The sequence below is a fragment of the Pristiophorus japonicus genome, chromosome 18 (assembly GCF_044704955.1).
Source record: "Pristiophorus japonicus isolate sPriJap1 chromosome 18, sPriJap1.hap1, whole genome shotgun sequence".
Classification (NCBI taxonomy): domain Eukaryota; kingdom Metazoa; phylum Chordata; class Chondrichthyes; family Pristiophoridae; genus Pristiophorus; species Pristiophorus japonicus.
In genome coordinates this window covers 33808908-33828030 of record NC_091994.1, presented here as the reverse complement: position 1 = coordinate 33828030, position 19123 = coordinate 33808908, and the positions used below count along the sequence as shown (strand labels likewise).

General features: G+C 45.8%; 1 protein-coding gene across 2 annotated transcripts in view; it reads left to right on the top strand.

Moving 5' to 3' along the window:
- The first annotated feature begins 355 nt into the window (after nucleotides 1-355).
- Nucleotides 356-19123, top strand: part of kank3 (KN motif and ankyrin repeat domains 3) — a 70581-nt gene continuing 51813 nt past the window's right edge. For both annotated transcript variants that reach the window (XM_070859851.1, XM_070859852.1), the window contains exon 1: nucleotides 356-678. The gene's annotated coding sequence lies outside the window, so the exon portion shown is untranslated. The remainder of the gene's footprint in view (nucleotides 679-19123) is intronic.

The following is a 19123-nucleotide window of genomic DNA, read 5'->3' as shown; positions in this document are numbered from 1 at the left end:
TATCTAGTACGGCCGTACTGCCACCTTCAATGCTACCTGTGGCGGTGCAGAACGCTTACCCTGCAGATGAAGATGTGAAGTTTTTGAGCCGCTATATGGTGCTGAGACAAACTCGGCTCAGAGCCAACCCGCAGCCTCTGACAGCCTGTGGCATGCAATGCCAACATCACACACTCTCACAGCTGGCAAATGTGGCTATCCCTCAAAGGAACGATTAAGACTGGCCAAGCCAGGGTTAACCAGCTCTCCTTCACCCCCTGGTGGCCAAGTCGGGAGCCTCTGCAAAGGTGGTGTGTGAGCTAACAGCTCCAGATTGTCAGATGCATCAACTCAATTCAACATCTGGCAGAGCTGACTGGGGCCATCGTGTCTCCCGGTCTGTCGCCTGCAATGCACTGAACAAACTGAGCTTCCTTACAGCGTGAGGGAGACTTGAAATAATAATTCATAATAATAATGATGAGTTAAGTCAGAACCCGACTGGAGTGCAAACAAATCGCAGCCACACGTTGCGGGCAACAACAAACAGGCGCATCCGGGCGTTTCTTGCAGCGTTCCTTAAGTCCGAGAATGACTCCTCCCTCCCTGGGACATCTGCTCGGAGCTGGGACTTGTCCTCCACTCACACCGGCAGCTGCTGAAAGTTGGGGAACTTTGACACAAAGTGCGTGGTTTAAGGTAAGCTGAATCCCGACGATTCTTTCAACAGAAGGAGCCTGTTTCGGGGCTGGGAGCTGACTGGTTTCTGTGAATATTTCCAACCCTGGGAAGTTAGTGAGAGGGAGAAATTCCCAACTGCGCTGCGCATCTATGGGGCTATCTATCGCTGGCTCACTGGGACCTGGTCTCACAGATACTAAAATGTATAGACAAAAAGCAAAGACCAATAATCAGCATAGGGGAAAGGGAAATGTTAAACTGTCTAAAACCCAGACCAGGAGGTGTCTGGGTCTGAAATCTGCACATGTTTCACTGAGAAGTGAACAGGTCGATGCTGAAACAGGCTTTCGTTTACTGCAATGAGTAAAGTTCCCGTTTAAACCGCTGAAAACGCTAGATGGACAAACTCCCAGAAATATTGACAAGCAAAATCCCAGAGGTATAAAGATGCAAAATTCTAGAGATATAAATATAAGCTCCAGACGTGTGCCTGGGAGAGGAATTGTACATTGCTGCCCTGGTGTGTGTGGTGTGGGTAGTGTACACTGCAGTCCCGGATTGTGTGTGTGAATGGTGTGGGTAGTGTACACTACAGTCTCTGTGTGTGTGTGTGTGTGTGGTGAGGGTAGTGTACACTGCAGTCTCGGGGTGTGTGTGTGTGGTGAGGGTAGTGTACACTGCAGTCCCGGGGTGTGTGTGTGTGTGAGAGTAGTGTACACTGCAGTCCCGGTGTGTGTGGTGAGGGTAGTGTACACTGCAGTCCCGGGTTGTGTGTGTGAATGGTGTGGGTAGTGTACACTGCAGTCTCGGGGTGTGTGTGTGTGGTGAGGGTAGTGTACACTGCAGTCCCGGATTGTGTGTGTGAATGGTGTGGGTAGTGTACACTACAGTCTCGGTGTGTGTGTGTGTGTGGTGAGGGTAGTGTACACTGCAGTCCTGGGTTGTGTGTGTGTGTGTGGTGAGGGTAGTGTACACTGCAGTCCCGGGTTGTGTGTGTGAATGGTGTGGGTAGTGTACACTGCAGTCCCGGGGTGTCCCCACCTGGGGTTAATTTGGGGACACGGTGATGATGAATTTGGGGACACTGTAGGCTGCATACTGCACATAGTGGAATTATGAATATATTTCCATTGTCACATTGATACTGGCTTCACTTTGCTTCATGAACAATGTGGAGGCATTGGCATTTACAATTCCACTTGACACAACCACGCCCTGCACACTGCTCCTTCATGATTCCGAACTATTTTGAAACTTCGCTCCAGCTCCTACAAGGACATTCCTTCCCCAGACCACAAGATTGTGGAGCTGCTCACTCACCTCCGCCATTTCTCTCAGCCGACAATCTACCGGCTTGGAGAACTCCCACGTGCCGTCATTTAGTCACTCCCTCATCATCATCTCATCTTGTGTCCCCGATCTTTTCAGCCGGGGCGAGAGGCCGAGGGCAGTGCACGGACGTTGAATCTGGTGGGACAGAGGGCAAGGTGGAGCAAGAAGCAGTGGTTGGCCCTTCGCCATGAATATTAGAAACAATGGTGAGTTTGGGGAGGAGGACAGGAAAACCACACATTGTGACCCCTGGGCCCGATGCACAATGCAAACAGCACTGAACAGGCGTCTGTAGAATGAATAGAGCAATTTATTAAATTCGAACAGAAAGCAGTAGGAGCGAATGTGCTGGGCGAGCCAATCACAGTGCGAATTCATCCTGTTCTGGAGCTGGAGCTGGTTGAGTGAAATTCCAAGTAATGGGTTTCTGTTCCTCTGCCGGGCACCCTCGGCCTCTTATTGAGCCGGTCACTGCGCGTAGAGGATCAAAAGCAGCTTCTGGCCTCTGCATCTGTTGCACATAAAAGGAAGTGGAGTTGAGGTCAAAGATTTACCTTGTGATCCCAACAAGTTACTGAGTTCGGTCCTCAATCTGGGACAAATGGGGTTTGGGAGCAAACGGTCTGGTTGAAATACTTATCAGGATTTGTTTCAGTGGCTTTAGTTTCCAGTTTTTAACATTTGACCTCGGTGTCCTGTTCAAGCCATAGACCAGCTTCATACAATCATACAATGATGCAGTACAGGCGGAGGCCCATCGTGCCTGTGCCAGTTCTTTGAAAGAACTATCCATTTAGCCCCACACCCCTGCTCTTTCCACATAGCCCTGCAATTTGCACCCTTTCAAGTATTTATCCAATTCCCCTTTGGAAGTTATTATTGAATCTGCTTCCGCCATCCTTTCAGGCCGTGCGTTCCAAATCACAGCAATTCACTGCGTAAAATAATTCTCCGCTCACCCCTGGTTCTTTTGCCAATTATCTTAAATCTATGTATTTTGGTTATCGACCCTCCTGTCAGTGGAAACAGTTTCTCCTTATTTACTCTATCAAAACACTTAATAATTTTGAACACTTCTAATTAACCTTTTCTGCAACAAGGAGAATAATCCCCGCTTCTCTAGTCTCTCCATATAACTGAAGTCGCACATCACTGGTACCAGTCTAGTAAATCTAGCTTCACCGAGACTGCCTACCTCCAGCACGGCGGAATCAGCGCGGTCCCGGCCTGCAAGACCATCAGCAGGCTGGGGCCATTGGAGGGAGCAGCGTGCGGTGGCATACCACTGCAGGGAACAGCGCGTGCTGCTGCAGTAGGGTGGCGGCTGTGAAGCCAGGTCGCTGACTGCAGTGCGGGCGGGCACAGCGGGAGGGGCGAAGGAGCAGCAAGAGTTTGTAGACGGAAGTGACCGAGGCCCAGGAGAGGCGTGAGTCTGGGGCCCAGAAGAGACGAGGGCCTAGGGGCAGTGCGGGTCAGCCCACACTGCGATATGTATGCGCACTCGGTCTGTGCAGCAGAGCAGGTCTCCAGTCGTCTTGGGTAATCCTTGCCACTGGACCAAGACCTAGCTCTGTCAAGCCTGTGTGGCGGCTGGTGTGCAACGGCCACCTCACGTTAAAAAAAATCCAAGCACAGGCATCTTCCACCTTTCACGATGTAGTTCGGGATCGAGAATATTAGGTCCTTCATTGAAACACCTGTGAACTCATCCCTTTTTGGCGTGAATGCAAGTCATCCTCGTTTCGAGGGACTGCCTATGATTTCCTGCAGACCCATCATCGCACTCCTGCCCCTGCTGAAACCATTATCGACCTTTAGACTTGATTTCTACAATGCCCTCCTTGCCAGCCTCCTCCACCTTACTCAGGACTCTGTTGCCCAAGTCCCACTATTCCCTCAGTGCTGTCCTCACTGACATACATTGCATTCCTATCATCCTTGGCTCCAAACTCTCCATGGCCTTGCCCATCCTATCACTGAACACCTCCAACTTTATGACCCACCACCAATCCTCTGACTCTGGCCTTTTGTGTATCCCCCTGCCTCCCTTCACCCCACCTTTGGTGGCGGAGCCTTATGCTGTTCTCTGGAACTCTCTCCCTAAACCCCTCCACCTCTTCACTTCTCTCACCATCTTTAAAACTCAGCCTTTTCACAAAGCTTTCAGTCATCTCCTCTAACTCTCCCATCATGTCCATTATAATACTCCTGTGAAGCACCTTGTGACATTTCACGATGTTGAAGGCACTATATTGTTGTTGAGAATATTCTTGTGAAACTGGTTGGGTGTAACTTAATCTTCAGCAGGAACGAATTAGATCATTGTTTAGTTTGCTAAATACATTTCTATACGGGCAGTACAGTGCCCCTTTAACAACAACTTGCATTTATATAGAGTCTTTAACTTAGTGAAACGTCTCAAGGCGTTTCACAGGAGTATTATGAGATAAAAAATTTGACACCGATACACATAAGTAGAAATTAGCGCAGATGACCAAAAACTTGGTCAAAGAAGTATGTTTTAAGAGAGCACAGTGTCCCTTTGAGAGAGCACAGTATCATTTTAAGAATTACAAGATGTGGCATTGTCTCCTGTGGGCTGGAAGAAGTGTTAGTGCAAATATCAGTAGAAAGATAGGAGTGTCTTGCCTGAGGGCATAATATCACAGCAATGCAGTTCCATAGAAACATAGAAATTAGGTGCAGGAGCAGGCCATTCGGCCCTTCGAGCCTGCATTGCCATTCAATAAGATCATGGTTGATCATTCAACCTCAGTACCCCTTTCCTGCTTTCTCTCCATACCCCTTGATCCCTTTGGCTGTAAGGGCCATATCTAACTCCCTTTTGAATATATCTAACGAACTGGCCTCAACAACTTTCTGCGGTAGAGAATTCCACAGGTTAACCACTCTCCGAGTGACAAAGTTTCTCCTCATCTTGGTCCTAAATGGCTTACCCCTTATTCTTAGACTGTGACCCCTGGTTCTGGAACTCTCCAGCAACGGGAACATTCTTCCTGCCTCTAACCTGTTCAATCCCGTCAGAATTTTATATGTTTCTATGAGATCCCCTCTCATTCTTCTAAACTCCAGTGGATACAAGCCCAGTTGATCCAATCTCTCATATGCCAGTCCTGCCATCCCGGGAATCAATCTGGTGAACCTTCGCTGTACTCCCTCAATAGCAAGAACATCCTTCCTCAGATTAGGAGACCAAAACTGAACACAATATTCCAGGTGTGGCCTCACCAAGGCTCTGTACAACTGCAGTAAGGCCTCCCTGCTCTTATACTCAAATTCTCTAGCTATGAAAGCCAACGTGCCATTGGCCTTCTTCACCGCCTGCTGTACCTGCATGCCAAACTTCAATGATTGATGTACCATGACACCCAGGTCTCGTGCACCTCCCCTTTTCCTAATCTGTCACCATTCAGATAATATTCTGTCTTTCTGTTTTTGCCACCAAAGTGGATAACCTCACATTTATCCACATTATACTGCATCTGCCATGCATTTGCCCACTCACCTAACCTGTCCAAGTCACCCTGCAGCCTCTTAGCATCCTCCTCACAGCTCACACCGCCACCCAGCTTAGTGTCATCTGCAAACTTGGAGATATAACATTCAATTCCTTCATCTAAATCGTTGATGTATATTGTAAATAGCTGGGGTCCCAGCCCTGAACCCTGTGGCACCCCACTGGTCACTGCCTGCCATTCTGAAAAGGATCCGTTTATTCTGACTCTCAACTTCCTGTCTGCCAACCAGTTCTCTATCCACGTCAATACATTACCCCCAATAACATGTGCTTTAATTTTGCACACTAATCTCTTGTGTGGGACCTCGTCAAAAGCCTTTTGAAAGTCCACCCACTACAGCTTCACTCATGAGGAGTTGGTGAAGAAATATCACTTTGTCAGTTTCCAATTAGAGAGGCATATACAATTCATGATCGATTGAATTGTTGAGAGATTGCTTTATTTACACGCGTTTCTGTCTACTTTGCATAGCCCTCCCAAGCCACACCAGCTGGACTTTGAGTGGGGTGGAGGTAAGTGACGCGGGTCCAGCCTGTGCCCGGGGAATGAAGCAGGTCTGCAGGGGGGTGGAAGTGGGGCGGGGGGTGGAGTGACTGGCAGTCTCCCTGCCAACGGTTGGCGCTTCAGCTTCACTTGTGCTGCGGACCGTTCCTCGACTGAGGCCGGTAATGCCACACCCGGGGGGAAGCTGGGGTCGTCTGTAGCTGCGACTGAAATCCAAGTCTGTGAGCTGTTGCAGGGCTCACTGACACAATGCACACACACCTCCCATTATATCACAGTATGCCAGCAAAAGTTACTCGTTTCGCTCTCAGTTGCAGACGTGCACAACAACATGGCAGCATTAATGTACATGTTAGAAGGAACTTACACTCCTTCCTGCTTCCATCAGGGGAGAGACTGCCGGACACCGCACCCTTTGGCTGCAGACTCACAGGCCTTTTGGCAGGACAATGTGTTCATAACAACTGAGACTCTGCCAGTATTTTACTGTAGCGACTTGCACAACAGGGAGTCTGAGCAACACTGCTGATTATTATAAATGGCAAGTAAAATTGGATCAGCAGCTCAGCCCTGTCCCTCAGTCCCTGGCTCAGCCTCCTCCCTCAGTCCCTCTCTCGGCCTCTTCCCTCAATCCCTGGCTCTGCCCCCTCCTTCAGTCCCTCTCTTGGCCCCTCCCTCAGTCTCTCTCTCGGGCCCCTCCCTCAGTCTCTCTCTCGGCCCCCTCCCTCAGTCTCTCTCTCGGCCCCCTCCCTCAGTCCCTCTCTCGGCCCCCTCCCTCAGTCCCTCTCTCGGCCCCCTCCCTCAGTCCCTCTCTTGTCCCTCTCTCAGCTCTGTCCCTCAGTCTCTCTCTCAGCTCTGTCCCTCAGTCCGTCTCTCAGCTCTGCCCCTCAGTCCGTCTCTCAGCCCTGTCCCTCAGTCCCTCTCTCAACTCTGTCCCTCAGTCCCTCTCTCGGCGTTGCCCCTCAGTCCCTCTCTCCGCTCTGTCCCTCAGTCCCTCTCTCGGCCCTGTCCCTCAGTCCCTCTCTCGGCCTTGTCCCTGTGGACCTTTCTCTTAAGTCAATTGCTGTAGTAGAATACAAAACTTTATTGTGGTTACTGCTACATAAGTCAGGAAGAAAAATATCCCAATTACTGCACCCCACCAATATCCTAGTTACTGCACCCCAACAATATCCCATTTACTGCACCCCATCAATATCCCATTTACTGCACCCCATCAATATCCCATTTACTGCACCCCACCAATATCCCAATTACTGCACCCCACCAATATCCCAATTACTGCATCCCACCAATATCCCAATTACTGCACCCAACCAATATCCCAGTTACTGTACCCCACCAATATCCCAGTTACTATATCCCACCAATATCCTAATTACTGCATCCCACCAATATCCTAATTACTGCATCCCACCAATATCCCAATTACTGCATCCCACCAATATCCCAATTTCTGCACCCCATCAATATCCCAGTTACTATACCCCACCAATATCCTGGTAATGTCTGTAAGCTTGTAATGTTTGTAGCTCTACACTGTGAATGTGGACGTATTGTGTACTGCAACTGCATAGTTAATAATAAACAGAACCAGGCAGATTTCCGGAGGCTTCCGAGAGAGCTGCCTGCCATGTTAGGAGCTGTGTGTGCTGTGCTCTGTGAAGATATCACATTTAACAGCGAGATGTGATTTTTCGGATGATTTAAAGCTTAAATTTTGTTGGTGAAGGATTCAGCCAGCCGACAGAGAGACTTTGGAAGTTTCTGTCTTTGGAAAAAAGCTACAAAAATCCGAGGTAAAATACAGTACATGGTGTGAACAGCTAGCGATTAAAATGGCAGGTGTAATCGGACATTTGGGGGAATATAGACACGACTGGGACCATTTTAAAGCATATGTGGATCGGCTAGAAATGTATTTCACTGCAAATAACATAATCGAAGTTCCAGACAATGCAGTCCAGAACCGGGTTGTGTTGGAACATAAGAAAGCGATCTTCTTATCGGAGGCAGGTCCGGCATTATACGAAACCCTTGTAAATCTGCTTGTGCCTGACGAGCCAAAGGACACAACGCTTAAAGAGATTTTAACAAAGCTGGAACAGCACTATAACCCCAAACCGTTAGAAATTGCTGAAAGCTATCGTTTCGGGATTCGGAATCAAAAGCCTGATGTAAGTATCAGTGATTACATCGTAGTATTAAAAAAAGCTAGTGATGCACTGTAATTTTGGAAACTTTCAAAACCGCGCATTATGGGATCGTTTTGTTTGTGGGGTGAAAAATGATGTGATCAGAAGGAAGTTATTGATGACAGATGACTTGACTTTTGAGATTGCTTGTCAGACAGCGAGGTCGATGGGCATGGCCGAACAATAGTCCCGAGAATTAAATAATAATTACGGTCGTCAGTCAACTGAGGCAAATCACCTGCAGGTTCAAGGTAAAAGATGGTGAGGGCCCAAAGTCTCAGAAACTGGAAATTCTAACAGAATGTCGAAGTCGTGCTATAGGTGCCTGGGACAACACATTGCTCAAAGTTGTCCATACGTGAAGGCAGAGTGTTTCGTCTGCAGGAAGACTGGGCATCTTGCGAAGGCATGCCGACTGAAGGGTAAACCAGCTTCCAAAGCTATGAGTCCAGCGTTCAAAGCTATGAGTAGAAATCCCAAGAGACTACATAGCATGGAAGAACAACAACAGGACGAGGAGATGTTAGAGTTACACGTCATCAGGAGCATGAGGTTAACGGACAGCGATTCGGAAAGCATCAAAATCCACATAGATGTTGCGGGATTCAAGATACCAATGGAAATTGACACGGGTGCATCTGTGAGTGTAGTACCGGAGTCGCTGTACCTTGACAAATTACGTGATTTTCAACTGGAGAAATCCAAGATAGAGCTGCGAGGCTACTCGGGAGAGAAAATTCTTGTGGTAGGTCGTATCACTGTACCGGTGAAATATAAAGATCAATTTCAGAACTTGCCTCTAATAGTAGTGAAAGGAGACATGTCTGCCTTACTAGGAAGAAATTCTTCCTCACTGAAGCTGGATTGGAGTAAGATTTTCTATGTGGAAGCGAGATTTTCATCAACGGATGAGGTTATCAAGAAGTATCCGAAGGTGTTCTGCGAAACGGGCAGTCCGATCCAAGGCTTCAAGGCAAGTATCAGGGTACAGAAAGACACTAGATTAGTTTACTACAAGCCACGTTCTGTACCATATGCACTCAAGGAGAAAGTTGAGCAAGAACTCAAAAGACTAGAGACTGAGAACATTACATCGATCTATCTTACAATCGGGCTACACCCATTGTTGTTGTACCTAAGTCCGATGGTAAGGTAAGATTGTGTGGTGATTATAAAGTAACCGTAAACCAGGTTCTAGAAGGTAATGTCACCAATACATTACCGCCTATAGAAGATTTGTTCACAACACTGACAGGTGGTCAGATCTTCTCAAAACTGGATTTTACGAATGCCTACTTACAGCTTGAACTAGATGAGGAGTCCAAGTCATGTTTGACTATAAATACTCATCTAGGTCTATATCAATTTAATAGGCTACCGTTTGGGTGTCTTCCACCCCTGCCATATTCCAAGGGGTGATGAACCAGATTTTCCAAGATATTGAAGGGGTAGTATGTTATTTGGATGACATACTAATTTCCGCACCAAATAGGCAAATTCATAATAACATATTGAATGAAGTCCTCAAACGGCTAGAGAAGCACAGAGGACGAGTGTCTTCTCGTAAGTGTGAGTTATTTAAAAACTCAGTGGAGTAATTAGGGTACAGAGTAGACAAAGATGGTTTACATCCAACCAGGAAAAATTGGATGCCATTAGAAATGCACTCACTCCCAGGAATGTCACTGAACTTTGTTCATTCTTGGGTCTTTTGAACTATTATGGGAAGTTCCTACCAAATTTGGCTACAGTATTACATGCACTGAACGAACTTTTGAAAAACAGGTCCTTTGGAAGTGGTCAAAAGAATGCGATACAGCATTCAAGGAGTGTAAAAGCAAATTGGTAGAGAGCACCATGTTAGTTCACTATGACATATCTAAGGCGATTAAGCTAGCATGTGATGCCTCTCCGTATGGAGTTGGGGCAGTAATCTCTCTTGTATTAAGTAGTGGGGAGGAGAGACCAATTGCTTTTGCTTCACACACTCTCAGTGCCAGTGAGAGTAATTATGCGCAAATTGAAAGGGAAGCTTTGGCATTAATTTTTGGGGTCAAGAAGTTTCACAAATACTTGTTTGGTCATAAGTTTACCATCGTTACGGACTATAAGCCCCTAACAGCAATCCTCCATCCAAAGTCCCCAGTTCCAACATTAGCTGCAGCCCGAATGCAGAGATGGGCTTTGATTTTTCAGCATATACTTATGATATTGAATACAGATGATCAGCTGATCACAGTAATGCTGATGCAATGTCTAGATTTCCTTTCCAATCACAAGTTACACCCGATAGGGAAGAAGTGTTTTATTTTTCATACACTGATGAACTGCCAGTCACAGCTGAAGAGATTGGTAGAGCAACCAAACGTGATCCAGTGATGTCAAAGGTGTATGAGTATATTGCAAATGGATGGCCAAACCAGGTAACAGACAAAGATACAGGAATGAATTAGCAGTCGATAATGATTGTAACATGTGGGGTACAAGAGTAGTTATACCAAATAAATTCACGTCCAAATTATTGGGAGATCTCCATGACCAGCACCTGGGAATGTGCTTGACCAAGGGTTTTGCACGCAGTTATTTATGGTGGCCAGGTCTTGATAAAGATATAGAGTACATCGTGAGTCAGTGTACGACATGTCAATCGGTAAGCAAACAACCACCACCAGTACCATTACAGCCAAGGAAATGGCCACCCAGGGTGTGGCAAAGGCTACATATTGATTTTGCTGAGTTAGAAGGACAACAATTGTTCATTGTGATTGATAGCCATTCGAAGTGGGTTGAGGTGTTCCCAATGTGGAAAATAACAACAAGTAAAACATTGGACATTTTGAGAAAATTATTTTCTTCATTTGGCCTCCCTGAAGAGATTGTTTCGGATAATGGACCACAATTTTGTTCAGAAGAATTTGCACAATTCACGAGCAAAAATGGTGTGAAACATACCAAGGTTCCACCATACCACCCTGCTTCGAATGGTGCAGCACAGCGCACTGTACAAATTGTCAAATGTGCCCTCATAAAACAAATGTTAGATCCAAATCCAAGGGAACGACAGTTGTCATTGGATCACAAATTGGCTAATTTTTTGATTACATATCGAAATACTCCTAATACAACTACTGGTAGAACACCAGCAGAGTTGTTTCTCAAACGACAGCCATGAACCAGATTCTCGTTGTTAAAGCCAAATTTGGCACAGTCCGTAGAAGAGACACAATTAAGACAGAAAGAGAATCATGATAGAGGTAGAGTAAAAGAGAGAAGTGTGAAATTAAATCAGAAGGTGAGAGTGAAGAACCATCACCATAAATGGTTAAAGTGGTTACCAGGAAGAGTGGTGAAGATATGTGGTCCTCGCACATATTTGGTAAAGATGTTTGATAAGGGACAGGTTAGGATTGTTCATATTGATCATATTTTACCTACAGACATGGAATGAATTGAAGGTGGGAATGATTCAATTATTTCTGACTCATCAGATAGTTTTGATACACCAGTAGCAAATCCTAAATCCAATGTACTGGAAACAAATCCAGGAGAGAATCAGAATGAAAGTCTGAGTCCGAGTCAGGAAAACAAAGAGGCTGAAGTTAGTGAGTTCAAATGAAAATCAAGGAAATTCCTTGGAGGAAAACGTTCCTCAGGATGACCCTCGAATGAGTGTGAAATCGACACCGTGTTTGGAAGGTTCTGTTCGAGAGTGAAGTTATCCTCTTCGAAACAGAAAACAATTGGTAAAGTTAAATTTGTAAATATGGAAAAAAATAAGTTTATATCCTGTTATGTATAAACATGAAAATTATGTATGATGTTTGTTATGATGGCTTCTTCATTAAGGAGGGAGAAGTGTAATGTCTGTAAGCTTGTAATGTTTGTAGCTCCACACTGTGGATGTGGACGTATTATGTACTGCAACTGCATAGTTAATAATAAACAGAACCAGGCAGATTTCCGGAGGCTTCAGAGAGAGCTGCCTCCATGTTAGGAGCTGTGTGTGCTGTGCTCTGTGAAGATATCACAATCCCAATTACTGCACCCCACCAATATCCAAATTACTGCACCCCATCAATATCCCAGTTACTGCACCCCACCAGTATCCCAATAACTGCACCTCACCAATATCCCAGTTACTGCACCCCACCAATATCCCAGTTACTACACCCCACCTATATTCCAGTTACTGCACCCCACCAAACAAGGTTTACACTAACCCAAAGTGTCACTGGCCTTCTGACACTGTTTTGACTTTTAATGGGGTGCTGATTTTTTTTGATTGACGGGAGAAGAGATGCTTGTCATCTTCATCCTGCCTTTGTCACACACACGTGACTGAATGTAATATATGCTGGTGTTTCATGTCTTCATCGAAGCAAAGAAGATGCTTTGCCAAACATTTCCCCTGCTGTCCTTGCTTGTTTAATGGGTAAGTTCCGCGGCAGTGCCTTGTACCGTGCCGTTTTGGTTTTAGCTGGGGTGTTGTGAGCTGGTGTGGAGTGGGGCTTGTGACAGTATTGGACAGGGCACAAGGCAGGCGTGTCACCTGTTCGAATGAGCTGGGAGACCTGCCGCTGTGTCTCTCAAACAAAGGGAAAATGCTGGACACGCACGGCAGGCCAGTGAGAAAAAGAGGCGTGAGAATGTTTTGACACTCTCGAGTCCTATAGCCCAGTTAAAACATTCCTTATGCATGATGGATCCTATAGTGATTGGCCTCACCCTGTGTTTGAATCCTTTCCTGAAAAATTCGTCCCTGATGTGGCTTTCTGCTGCCTTTTGTTGTTGGGAATGTTGTGGGCGACGTACTGCAGCTGTTACAAGTTGTAACATTTGGGAATGTGAACTTTCATCGGAGGCCATCGAGGCAGCAACAATGGGACAATGAAAGAATGCCAGATTTTTAATCGTGACAGTTCCCGAAATGGCAGAGAATCAATAGTCGCCTTCATCCAGCCCACAGTGGCGGCTTGTGAGGGAGGTACAAATGGAGAGCTCTGTGTAGTTGGCCAGGCTAGGCCAGGCCGGAGACAGCACACCAGCCCGAAGTGTGCAGGCGGCCCAGTGAATGGGGCGGTTGTAAAGTATTATGAGCTGGCTGCTGTATTGACTATAAGATTAATTAGCTATCAGTCTGTGGGATCTGGAACTGGCACACATTTCTACTTACTTTCCTGCTGTTGTAGTTAGGTGATGTCTGACCACGATACTAATTCAAAAATTCTGATCGGGATCCAACTATTTACTGGAAATAGAAAAATCCCCTCTTTTCAAAGCTGTTATAGTTCAGTTGGCAAAGGGCAGCAAGTAATTGAGAACAGGAAAGACCCAAGTGCAATCGCTGATCTGTGTAAACCAGAGATTGTGTTTATGTGTGTATTTACAAGTCCGGTGTATGGAGTGAACTGCCTATTCGCACATCTTACTTCCTGTTGTCTCCATGTTCTGTCAGTGTCAAGGTTACAAAGCATAAACTTGGTAAAGATTCTGTGGCAGGATCTATTAGTGGAATATTTCTTAATTCCCTGAGAAAAGAGGACCATCTCTGAAAGGAATAGCAGTTGCTGGTGCTGGAGATGGGGTAGTAGTGAGTAATACTGTGATTTTGAAGAAGAATCATAGAAATTTGCAACACGGAAAGAGGCCATTTCGGCCCATCATGTCCGCGCCGGCCGACCAAGAGCTATCCAGCCTAATCCCACTCTCCAGCTCTTGGTCCGTAGCCTTGTAGGTTACAGCACTTTAAGTGCACATCCAAGGATTTTTAAAAAATGTGGTGAGGGTTTCTGCCTCTACCACCCTTTCAGGCCGTGAGCTCCAGACCCTCACTACCCTCTGGGTGAAGAAATTTCCCCTCATTTTCCTTCATGACAGAGGTTGTCATCAAGAGCAGTAGAGTTATCCCTGGTGTCCTGACCAATATTTATCCCTCAATCAACATAACAAAAAACCAGATTATCTGGTCTTTATCACATTGCTGTTTGTGGGAGCTTGCTTGTGCGCAAATTGGCTGCCGCTTTTCCTACATTACAACAGTGACTACACTCCAAAAGTACTTCATTGGCTGTAACGCTCTTTGATACATCCGGTGGTCGTGAAAGCCGCTGTATAAATCCAAATATTTATTTTCTTTGAAACATGTTTAGAATGACCAGAGTGGCAGAGGAAAGAGAGAAGGGCACAAGATCTTGTAGAGCAACTATTCATGAAGGTTTCCCTATGAGAGCAATGAGAAATTGATGCTGGGAGCTGGCTCTCTCAAGCCGAGCAGTGACTGTGACTCAACTGTGAGATCACCGGAATTGCTGGTTAAACATCGCAAGGAATAGGGAGGTTTCTCTTCAGAGTTCCTTCTCCCTTAAAGAGAATTGATCACTGAATGTGAGAGTCCTTCACTGCTCTCGAAACTTAACTGATAGGACATCCGATCAGATCTGTTCTCTTCCTCTAAATCATTGGCCTCTTGCCTGATAGGAAGGAGAACCTTGAAAATTGGGGAGTTCCAATTGGTCAAAATGAAACTTTTATTGAGGCCAGAGATCCTGAGCAGTCGAATCCTGATAAAGGAAAGTAGACTCCAGAACTATCCTTGGAGGCATCTTCAACATCTTCCTTCCAGAATATTGCAATCTTTGGAACATCCTTGTGATTTGTTCGCTTGCTCCAAGTCTATGGGATTTAGATCCTGGGATTTCCATTCAGAATTCATTCATTCTGTCCACTCGTCTGCTGACCATGTACTGCACACTTAGCATTTCAAACCTTGCTACTCGCAATCTGAGACATTGCACTTGGTTGGGGAGTTTTTGATGGTCAGATGTACTGGCTAATGGAGGCACAAAGGCAGTGTGTGGTTTATTTAACATCAACCTGCTATTAATAGCTTCTCCCACTCAATGAGATTTTGCAATTCTACTCATGCTGCCTTCTGCACCCTTGACGATAATGCTTCCCCCCACAGTGTACATACCTTCTGACCTTTTTTGATTGGTGATCTATCTATAACTGTTAGGTACTGAGGGGTGATGTAAATGGAGTCACTAATGGCCTGGAAGAGCCGTTTGTTCGAAGTGGCCAGGTGGTGCAGATCAAACGCAAGGCATCACATGGCGCATCATAAACCTGCAGGTGTGCCAACGTGTTTTTGATTCTTACTCAACCACTAATTGGCTAGAGCTGTGGATGTAAAACTAGCACGTCAATGTTACCTGAGTTAAACAAGGTGTGTCTTTAGTGCATTCTGGAAAAGGTATGCCATACATAGGATTAAATGGGCAGCATACATATCCCATTAGTGATGTAAGCTGGATGGTTAAGTTGAAAAAGATCTAGGGATTTTAATAGATTTCCTACTTCACATGGCTAATACCCCTAGATCTGGTTCAATTTAACCATCATCTATTTTAACATCACAAATGGGATATGTATGCTGAACAAAACAAATCGAATGCTGAATTATATGGCCAAAGCAATGGAGCACATGTTAGAGGAAGTCATGCTCAAACTATACAGTTCTCTCGTCAGACCACACCTCGAGTACTGTTCTAATCACAGAGGTATGGAGGAGATATTTGTGTCTGAAGGCAGTGCAGTGAAGAATCATGAGACTGATCTATAGGCGTTATGAGGAAAGACTTGAGAAAAATAGACACTGCATCTTTGAAAGGAGGTGGCAGAGAAGGATCCTCTTCGAGGTATAGAGGGTAATAAACAGTACAGAAAAGGTAAATCAGGAACACTATATTAAATCTTCAACAGAACGACAAGGGGCACAAACAACAACAACATATTTATATAGCACCTTTAAAGTAGTGAAACGTCCCAAGGTGCTTCACAGGAGTATTATGAGATTTAAGAAATTGACACCAAGCCACCTAAGGAGAAAGTAGGGCAGGTGACCAAAAGCTTGGTCAAAGAGGTACGTTTTAAGGAGCATCTTGAAGGAGGAAAGTGAGGCGGAGAGGTTTAGGCAGGGAATTCCAGAGCTTAGGGTCGAGGCAACAGAAGGCACTGCCACCAATGTTTGAGCGATTATAATCAGGGATGCTCAGGAGGGCAGAATTAGAGGAGCACAGATATCTCGGTGGGGGGGAGAGGCTGAAGGAGATTACAGAGATAGGGAGGGTCGAGGCCATGGAGGGATTTGAAAACAAGGAGGAGAATTTTGAAATCGAGGCGCTATTTAACTGGGAGCCAGTGTGGGTCAACGAGCACAGGGGTGATAGGTGAACGGGACTTTGTGCGAGTTAGGACATGGGCAGCCGAGTTTTGGGTCACCTCTAATTTACGTAGGATAGAATGTGGGAGGCCAGCCAGGAGTGCGTTGGAATAGACAAGTCTAGAGGTAAGAAAGGCAGGGATGAGGGCTTCAGCAGCGGAGGAACTGAGGCAGGGGCGGAGATGGGCAATGTTACGGAGGTGGAAATAGGCGGTCTTAGTTAAGCTGCGGATATGTGGTCGAAAGCTCAATTCAGGGTCAACTATGACACCAAAGTTGTGAACAGTCTGGTTCAGCCTCAGACAAATGTTGGGGAGAGGGATGGAGTCAGTGGCTGAGGAACGGAGTTTGTGGCGGGGACTGACAACAATGGCTTCGGTCTTCCCAAAATTCAATTGGAGAAAATTTCTGCTCAACCAGAACTGGATTTCTGACAAGCAGTTTGACAATTTAGAGATCATGGAGGGGGTCGAGAGAAGTGGTAGTGAGGTAGAGCTTGGTGTCATCAGCGTACATGTGGAAACTGATGCAGTGTTTTCGGATGATGTCACCAAGGGGCAGAATATAAATGAGAAATATGAGGGGGCCAAGGACAGATCCTTGGGGGGACACCAGAGGTATCGATACAGGGGCAGGAAGAGAAGCCATTGCAGGTGATTCTCTGGCTACGATTATATAGATAAGAATGGAACCAGGCGAGTGCAGTCCCACCCAGATTGATGATGGTGGAGAGGTGTTGAAGGATAGAGTGGAATCAGAAACTAGTGAAAGCCAAATTTAGGACTGGTTCAGGAAGTTCTTCACACAAAAATTGATCGACACGTAGAACGGACTCAGGTCAGGTACTGGAGGCAAAAGCCCTGTATGATTTAAGACTCAGTTGGATGATGTTTTGGGGCTTGTAGGATGTTTTGTACGGATGAGTGAAGATGGGCTGATTGTCTTCCTCATCTGTATTTTCCTTGTGATTCTGGACCAGCTGACCCCTTTCTGCCAGTAACCGAGGAATTGGGCAGTGTGAGAGAGTGGGGCAGATACAGTGACTTTGTGTGTGAGAGAGTGGGGCAGATAAGTGACCGTGTGTGAGAGAGTAAAAAGAAATTCTCGATTTTAAATAAAGATCCATTTGGCGTTGGAAATCTTTGTCCTTCAAAAAGCAACTGGAAAAATTGAAGGTTAGTTTTGATTATCATTTCCACCCTTTTGTCCGTGGGAACTTTGCAAAGTGACTGACAGAAGGATGTTGTGTGAGCCGCTGCATTGTTTTAATCCCAGATGTTTCCTTTAGAGGGTGAAACTCAGAACAATTGGAATCCGTGACCCTGTACTGGTGATTGGGGAAAGCTGGAGCTCATTAACAAGGGCACTTGTCTGTGGCCGAAAGTGTGGTTTCATTATATGGAGGGTGAAGAATAATACTTTCCCCCCTTGTTGTGGACATTTCTATCCAGTCACCAAAATGTGCACCAAAGTGTTTTAGTTGGAGTTTTTAAATCATTACTTCCGCCAATGGAACAATTTGGCAGAAAGTTCTATAAAGGCAGCTTGCTGTTAAACTGATTTTGGTGTCATAGTTTATCAAACACATTGGGCACTCGAGCTGCAGGAAGTGGTGAGATGTAATTTCTGCGACAGCACGCAGGATGTTACTGCGCTGGTTTCTAAGCCATGTTTCCAATATGCACAGATGTTATGTGGCTGTGAATTGTAGGTCAGATTTCTCTCCTTCAAATTCTCTTTCCATCTCCTCTTCTGGAGATGATGCTGGCACTGAGCTCTCCCTGCTGCCTTGCTTACGTGGCTTGTGTGAACCCAGACAGTTTCATACAGAGGGCCAATAGAATATTCCAACTATGGAGGCCATGCCAGGCAAGCCTCATCCTGACCTTGCCCAATGTCCACACATACTTTCCAGCAGAAGTCAGTGGATGGTGATCAGAAGCAGGAACCTTGGCTGTTTGTTTTCGTTCCCCTTCCTAATCCAAGGGCCATTGATGCCAGTTCCAGACTGCTGCTGCCAGCCCAGTTGACTTTGGATAGCACCTGGGATCTTCCAGGATTGTACAGCACCGTTTCCTAATGTTTAGCTTGTGGAGAACTTGTAGGACTCTTTCGTTCTGCAGCTCACTTCAATCCAGTATGACGCACCCTCCAATAACTGACAACAGACCCTCCACCCGTACCAACATGCCTGTTACTGCTGTGATTGCCTGACTGAGATTGCACATAATTTGTGAATCTTTACAGTTCGCACAGCTTGAACTATAGAATATTATTTTACGGTTCATATAGATGAGATTACCATCTAGTGAGCGGACTTGTCAATCTCGCACTTGGATCTGGTTCATGTGCATCTCTGCGACTCCTGACAGAGAGGCCGGACAGTCCTGGTTGAAAAGGTCAAATCATAACACCAGCATGAGAGACAAACTGTGTTTAAATATAAGCAGCACTATGTTTACTGAAGATCAGCCTGCAGAGGAAATTAGTGATCAGCTTCAGACAGCTGTTTTCTGATGCTGGAACAGCCATGTACTTTTCATAAATATTACAACACAATAGATCCCGCAGGATGCGACTATCTTGGTCTGAACTCCCTCAGGAAGTGAAGGAGTTAATTCTGAGATAAATGCAACTTACAGCAGTAACCCGTAGCCCAATCTGCAGTAGTA